This window comes from Antechinus flavipes, chromosome 3 (genome assembly GCF_016432865.1).
Source record: "Antechinus flavipes isolate AdamAnt ecotype Samford, QLD, Australia chromosome 3, AdamAnt_v2, whole genome shotgun sequence".
Lineage (NCBI taxonomy): Eukaryota > Metazoa > Chordata > Mammalia > Dasyuromorphia > Dasyuridae > Antechinus > Antechinus flavipes.
Genome location: NC_067400.1, coordinates 70,382,611 through 70,390,428, shown reverse-complemented (window position 1 = coordinate 70,390,428; position 7,818 = coordinate 70,382,611). Strand labels below are relative to the sequence as shown.

Genomic DNA, 7,818 nt, shown 5'->3' with positions numbered 1-7,818 from the left:
ATTCTAATTGCCTCAGGGGAAAAAAAAGGGGGGGATTTAGATCCTTTCTTTATATGCCTATACATACTTTGATTTCTTCATCTGAAATCTGACTGTTCATATCCTTGAGTATTTATCAATTGGGGAATGGCTTGTATTCTTACAAATTTGATTTAGTTCTCTATATGTTTGAGAAATGAAGCCTTTATCAAAGATATGTGTTCTAAATATTATTTCCCAGCTTTCTGCATGCAAAACCTTTTTTATTTAATATACCAAACTCATTTATTTTCCATTTTGTAATGCTCTTTATCTCTTGACTTAATTTTCTCCTTTAAGAATTTAGATTCAGATTTGGAACTATGCTCAAAAAGTTATCAAATTATGCACACCCTTTGATCCAGCACTGTTTCTAAAAGTTTAGGAACTTTCCTAAAGGGCAACCAAACTGCTTACCTTTTGCTCCAGCAATATTACTACTAGGTCTGTATTCCTAAAGAGATCATAAAAAAGGAAAAAGGACTTACTGAACAAAAATGTTGGTAACATCCTTTTTCTGTTGTGGCAAAATATTGGAAATTGAGGGAGTACCCATCAATAGGAGAATGGCCTAATAAATTGTGGTATACGAATGTAACAGAATATCCCTGTGTGATAAGAAATGATTATATCCCAAAGAGATCTTAAAGGAGGGAAAGGGACCCATATGTGCAAAAATATTTGTGGCAGCCCTTTTTTGTAGTGGCAAGAAATTGGAATCTGAGTGGATACCCATCAGTGGCTGAATAAGTTATGGTATATGAATGTCATAGAATATTATTGTTCTATAAGAAATGAAAGGAGGATGATTTCAGAGAGACCTGGGGAGACTTACATGAACTGATGCTAAATGAAGTGAGCAGAACCAGGAGATCATTGTACATAGCAACAAAATTAAATTATGATCAATTCTGATGGATAAATGGATGGATCCTCCAATAATGAGATGATTGAAGCCTTTTCCAATTTCTTGCTACGAAGAGAGCCATCTACACCCAGAGAGAGGATTGTGAGGACTGAGCATGGATTACAACATAGACATATAATTTTCACTCTTTTTGATGTTGTTCGCTTACATTTTGTTTTCTTATTCATTTTCTCTCCCCTTTTTGATCTGATCTTTCTTGTGCAGCAAGAGAATTGTATAAATACGTTTACACATATTAGCTTTAATATGTATTATAACATGTATAATATATATGGGATTGCTTGCCATCTGGGGAGGGGGTAGGGGAAAGGAGTGAAAATCTGAAACATAAGGCTATGCAAGGGTCAATGTTAAAAATTTATCTGTGCATATGTTTTGAAAATAAAAAGCTTTTAAAAAAAAGAAAAGAAAGAAATTAGATGCAGATCATTCTTTCCACCTCCCCAAACAGCCAGAGCTGGTCGGTGGATGCTCAAGAAACTACTGCTACTGCCCCCACTGTCCATATCCTCAACCTTTCATGTCCTTCCAGCCCAACCCGCCACCTTTACAAACAGAAACATCTCCCATATGGCATAGCGGGTCTTCTTGGCCAACTCTATGGCTGCCTGTATGTCCCAAGTTGGTCAAGCTCATCCCCAAGGGTCTTGATGCTAAGTTGGGAAAGTTTGTTGTATATCAGGAAAAGAATCTGTTCAAGATAAAGATATTTTCATTCTACAGACAATACCAAGAGATGTGAACATGGCTATTCTGGAGTTATAAATCATGGCTATGCACTGAAGACTGCCTGTGTTAGAAATATTATTAAAGTCATCCCTTATTTTCCCTCTAGCAAACAAAGCAAAATGAGAAGGAGAGGTTCCATTGTGTCCAAGTTTCTATATTAGGCAAAGAAGGTTTAACACATTACCACTATGGATCTTCATCAGAAGGAAATAAATGCAAGGCTTTTTCAGCTTTCCCATGGACAGCTTTAGAGCATCTTCTTTCCTGCTTTAGTATATCCAAGAAGAAATTTCAAATTACAGAAATGCAGTCACTGTTGCCAAGTCTCTTGAAGCTACAGAAAGGGCCCAATCATATGCTGAGAGACTTCACTTGGGTTTAGATGTATTACATGCAGAAACTTAGGGTACAGAATTTGACATGGATGATGGGCATCCTCCTCTGATGTTCAAAAATATCTCTGGTCTTGAGTTGTCTTTGATGATGGCCAAAGAAAAGCCACCAATCACGATAGTGGGAGATCTTGGAGGGCAGATAGTCATCATAGAGGAAGACATCACTGATGACGTGGAAAGTTTTGTTGCTGTTGCTGAGATACTCAAAGAGCGAGTGCCTACAAGATCTATGTCATGGCTACTTATGGCATCTTGTCTGCAGACACTCTGGTCTCATCAAGGAATCATCCATTGAAGAAGTGGTGGGGACCAAAACTGCTCTTCATAAAGTACAGAAGCTGCAATATCCCAAGATAAAGATGATTGTTGATATCAGTTTGATTCTTTCAGAAGCAATGAGGAGAATCTACAATGGGGAATCCAATGGCTCACCTATTTAGAAACATTACCGTAGATGACTAGAATTCAGATTTGATTTTGTTCTGGGGCATTTGAGGAAAAAAAGAACAACCTTTTTAAGTACATCAAATGTTTCTTTGGGAAGGAGAATGCTGAAGGTTTCTTAGATGGTGAAAAAGTAAAAGAAAATTAAATTGAGCGATGTTTATATGAGAAACTTTCTTTTGCCACGTGGAAAAGCATTGTGAGAGATGATGAAAAAGGAATGTCAGTAGGCTGAAGGATCTTCTACCAATCGAATTCTTTTTATTAAAAGCTATTAAGTCTCATGTTTAAAATGAATCTATTTCAAAGACTTATCTGGGATGGTTTCATAACTCAACTAATTGGTTCATTTTTTTAGAAAATGGATTTGTTACATTGAAACTGCTTCTAAGAACAGAATACTTACCTATAGTGTTTATGAATCATATCTGTTTCCTTCAGAAAGGAACTAAGTAGTCTGCATAAATATAAGCAAAAATGTGACATTTCATGTTATTAAATGCAATTTATACATGGGATGAGAAATAGTACACTGATATCAAAATTGGGCTGTCTAGCCTATGAATCTAGCCACCTATATATATGCAGGCTTTTCTTAAATTGCAAATTAAATAACTTTATCTTTATGTAATCCCATTCTGTCCTACACTGCAGAAGTAAGGTCCTCTCTCCTCTCTTATACATACTCAACCATCCCCTGTCCTTTCCCATTCTACTATATGAATAGTATATTCATATAATATGAATGATTAATATTTGGGATTAAAATAATAAATTACAATATTTCAAATTAGAAAATATGAGATTAAAATCCCTCTTTATTAGCTCAAAATGACTAGATGGTGTGTGAAATGAATAGATTCATGCTTTTGCCTATACTAACTAATCTCATCCCTTCTAATCAAGGGCCAATCATCTGTTGGAAATGAGGGTGTAGTCTTATTTCTCTGCAGTGACCTAGAACTCATTCCATTTTCATTCATATTTGAAGGTTAAAAAGCATAAATGAAATAGAGTGTAGTCACATTTCTCCCAGCAGTAAGATCCTAGATTCCAGATAAAACTTTTTAGCCAATTTAATTTCCTTCTTTCAGAGGTGCATTACTACTGAAATTTGCTACTGTCTTGAAAATAGGTAAAATTTTGTTTGGAAAGATAGTAGTTTCTAGAGTGGAGTCCTAGATCAGGTAAGCCTCTAGAGATCAACCAGCTGTGTAACATTGAGAACATTATTTTGCCACTCTGAATAGATCCATTTCCTTCACTGTAAGACACAACAGTATGGACTGAGGTCTCTTCAGCTTCTAGAATCTATCCTGTTTAACACAACAAAATTTTGCATTTGATTTTAATACCACATAATAAATATGTTTATTAGAGTACAAAGTTTCCTTGTGGCCAAAATATATTGTTTCTTCACTTTTGTCTTTCGTCAAAGTTTGGTGTTTGGAAGGCTGATTTCAGTCAGTCTGGAGAAAAATTAATCATGGTTCTCCAAGGGTTAACTCAAGAGGAATGAGCTAGTTTTGTCTTCCTTGCTATCATAGGAACTTGCTAGGAACTTGTAGATGGGTGTGACTTTTTAAAGTTAAAATAAATAAAATGGCAATGGAAATAAAAGAATTTAGATGCAATATCACTTGGTGTATATATATATATATATATATATATTTAGTATTAATATTATTTCATGACCTATGGTAGCTTTTAGCAAGATGTAGTTTCCTTCTTTGTCTGTTTTAATTAGATCTATTATTGCTTTTGCTTTGTCTAAGATTAGGATTGTTATCCCTGCTTTTTTTGCTTTAAACTTCTGTTCCAGCCCCTGCCTTTATTCTGTGTGTTTATGCTTTTAAATGTTGTTTTGTTGCATTTTTTGTTTTTCCTCCCCAGTCTGCTATTCATTTCTTTTTTTATGGAGATATTTCATCCCATTCACATTCACAGTTAGGAATACTGTATAGTTCCCTCCATTCTATTTGCCCTTCTGTTTGTCTTCTCCCCTCATCATTTCCTCCTCAACAGTGTTTTTCTGTCAGTCTCATCCTCCTTTTCTTAATCTTTCTCCTCCTACTTCCTTGTCAGGTTAGATAGTTTTCTATATTCAATTGACTGTGTATGTTATTTGCTCTTGGAGTCAATACTGATGAGAGTGAGGTTTTACTGATGTCCATTGCTTACCTTCCTACTTTCCCTTCCACTGTAATAGGTCTTTCATGTCTCTTCATGTGAAGAAATTTATCCCCATTCTGCCTCTCTTTTCCTTCTGCACCCAGTGTACTCCTCTTTCTCATCCCTTTTTGTGTCATTCCTTCAAATTCACCTTATACCTGTAACCTCTTATATATTCCTTCTAGTTGTATTATTAGTAGTATAATTTTAAAGAATTATAAGAATCATCTTCCTAAGTAGGGATGTAAATAGTTCAGTTCCATTGAATCTCTTATGTTTTCTTTTCTCCTTTAAGGCTTCTCTTGGATCTTAATATTAAGATATAATTTTTTGTTCAATTCTGGTTTTCTCTTTATGAAAATTTGAAATCCTTATATTTCATTGAATGATCATTTGATGTATTAAGCTTAATTCTTAGTTGTAGTCCTAGTTCCTTTGCCTTCTGGAATATCATGTTCCGTGGCTTCTGATCTTTTAATGCTGCAGCTGCTAAATCCTGTGTAATTCTGATTGTGGCTCCCTAAAATTTGAATTGTTTCTTTTTGGCCATTTGCAATATATTTTTTTCTTGGCCTGATAGTTCTGAAATTTGGCTAATATGTTCCTTGGAGGGTTATTTTTTTGGGGGGGGGGAGAATCTCTTTCTTATGGTGATTGGTGGATTCTTTCAATCTTATTTTGCCCTCTGTTTTTTTCTTTGATAATTTCTTGAAAGATCTTTCGAGGTCTTCCTTTTGATTATGGCTTTCAGGTAATCTAATAATTCTGACATTGTTTCTCCTGGACCTGTTTTCTAGGTCAGTTGCTTTTCCAAAGAAGTATCTTCTATTTTTTCATTCTTTTGAATTTAATTCTTGAAGTGTCATACAGTCATTAGCTTCTACTTACCCAATTATGACTTTTAAGAAGTTGTTTTCTCCACTTGCCTCGGAAATAAGAGTATTGAAAGAGATTAAAGGAATTAGAGTAGGTAATGAGGAAACCAAATTATCACTCTTTGCAGATGATATGATGGTATACTTAGAGAACCCCAGAGATTCTACTAAAAAGCTATTAGAAATAATTCATAACTTTAGCAAAGTTGCAGGATACAAAATAAATCCACATAAGTTCTCAGCATTTTTATACATCACCAACAAAATCCAACAGCAAGAGATACAAAGAGAAATTCCATTCAAAATAACTATCAATAGCATAAAATATTTGGGAATCTATCTACCAAAGGAAAATCAGGAATTATATAAGCAAAATTACAAAGCACTTTCCACACAAATAAAGTCAGATTTAAATAATTGGAAAAATATTAAGTGCTCTTGGACAGGTGAGAGAATATAATAAAGATGACAATACTCCCTAAACTAATCTATTTATTTAGTGCTACACCAGACTCCCAAGAAACTATTTTAATGGCCTAGAAAAAAAAATAACAAAATTCATATGGAAGAACAAAAGGTCGAGAATTTCAAGGGAATTAATTAAAAAAAAACGTCAAATGAAGGTGGCCTAGCTGTACCTGATCTAAAACTACATTATAAAGCAGCAGTCACCAAAATCGTTTGGTATTGGCTAAGAAATAGATTAGTTGATCAGTGGAATAGGTTAGGTTCACAAGACAAAATAGTCAACTATAGCAATCTAGTGTTTGACAAACCCAAAGATCCCAACTTTTGGGATAAGAATTCATTATTTGACAAAAACTGCTGGGAAAACTGGAAATTAGTATGGCAGAAATTAGGCATGGACTCACACTTAACACTGTATACCAAGATAAGATCAAAATGAGTCCATGATTTAGACATAAAGAACGAGATTATAAATAAATTACAGGAACATAGGATAGTTTACCTCTCAGATTTGTGCAGGAGAAAGGAATTTGTAATCAAAGATGATCTAGAGATCATTGTTGATCACAAAATAGAAAATTTTGATTATATCAAATTAAAAAGTCTTTGTACAAACAAAACTAATGCAAACAAGATTAGAAGGGAAGCAACAAACTGGAAAAACATTGTCACAGTTAAAGGTTCTGATAAAGGCTTAATTTCCAAAATATATAGAAAATTGACTCTAATTTATAAGAAATCAAACCATTCTCCAGTTGATAAATGGTCAAAGGATATGAACAGACAATTTTCAGATGATGAAATTGAAACTATTACCACTCATATGAAAGAGTGTTCCAAATCACTATTGAGCAGAGAAATGCAAATTAAGACAACTCTGAGATACCACTACACACCTGTCAGACTGGGTAAGATGACATGAAAAAATAATGATGAATGTTGGAGGGGATGTGGGGAAACTGGGACGCTGATGCATTGTTGGTGGAGTTGTGAATGAATCCAACCAATCTGGTGAGCAATTTGGAATTATGACCCAAAAGTTATCAATCTGTGCATACCCTTTAATCCAGCAGTGCTACTACTGGGCTTATATCCCAAAGAGATCTTAAAGAAGAGACAGATCTGTATGTGCAAAAAATGTTTGTGGCAGCCCTTTTTGTAGTGGCTAGAAACTGGAAATTGAATGGATGCCCATCAATTGGAGAATGGCTGAATAAATTGTGTTATAACACAATATTATTGTTCTGTAAGAAATGACCAGCAGGATGAATACGGAGAGGCTTGGAGAGACTTACGTGAACTGATGCTGAGTGAAATGAGCAGACTCAGGAGATCATTATATACTTCAACAACAATACGGTATGAGGATGTATTCTGATGGAAATGGATATCTTCAACAAAGAGAAGATCTAATTCAGTTTCAATTGATCAATGATGGACAGAAGCAGCTACACCCAGAGAAAGAATACTGGGAAATGAGTGTAAACTGTTTGTATTTTTGTTTTTCTTCCCAGGTTATTTTTACCTTCTGAATCCAATTCTTCCTGTGCAACAAGAAAACTGTTCGGTTCTGTACACATATATTGTATCTAAGATATACTATAACATATTTAACATGTATAAGACTGCTTGCCATCTAGGGGAGGGGATGGAGAGAGGGAAGGGAAAAATTCAGAAGTGAGTGCAAGGGATAATGTTGTAAAAAATTACCCATGCATGCATGCATATGTACTGTCAATAAGTTATAATTATTAAAAAAACAAAAAAAAGTAAATAGATTAGATTTTTT

The 7,818-nt window shown here is 34.5% G+C and overlaps 1 pseudogene; it reads left to right on the top strand.

Moving 5' to 3' along the window:
• The first annotated feature begins 1,224 nt into the window (after nucleotides 1-1,224).
• LOC127557761 (phosphoribosyl pyrophosphate synthase-associated protein 1-like) lies at nucleotides 1,225-2,532 on the top strand (annotated as a pseudogene).
• Nucleotides 2,533-7,818: the final 5,286 nt, after the last annotated feature.